Here is a 461-nt window from a genome sequence, read left to right on the forward strand (position 1 = left end):
TCATATTATATAATATATATATAATATATTATATATTATATATTATATATTATATATTATATATTATATATTATATATTATATATTATATATTATATATTATATATTATATATTATATATTATATATTATATATTATATATTATATATTATATATTATATATTATATATTATATATTATATATTATATATTATATATTATATATTATATATTATATATTATATATTATATATTATATATTATATATTATATATTATATATTATATATTATATATTATATATTATATATTATATATTATATATTATATATTATATATTATATATTATATATTATATATTATATATTATATATTATATATTATATATTATATATTATATATTATATATTATATTATATATTATATATTATATATTATTTATTATATATTATATATTATATATTATAATTATATATTATATATT

At 0.2% G+C, this 461-nt stretch overlaps 1 protein-coding gene across 1 annotated transcript in view; it reads left to right on the top strand.

The window, feature by feature from the left end:
* Positions 1–461, top strand: part of kl-3 (male fertility factor kl3) — a gene marked incomplete at its 3' end in the record, with an annotated part of 226,785 nt that overhangs the window by 16,401 nt on the left and 209,923 nt on the right. The gene's annotated exons all lie outside the window — the stretch shown is intronic.

The sequence above is a fragment of the Drosophila melanogaster genome, chromosome Y (assembly GCF_000001215.4).
Source record: "Drosophila melanogaster chromosome Y".
Classification (NCBI taxonomy): domain Eukaryota; kingdom Metazoa; phylum Arthropoda; class Insecta; order Diptera; family Drosophilidae; genus Drosophila; species Drosophila melanogaster.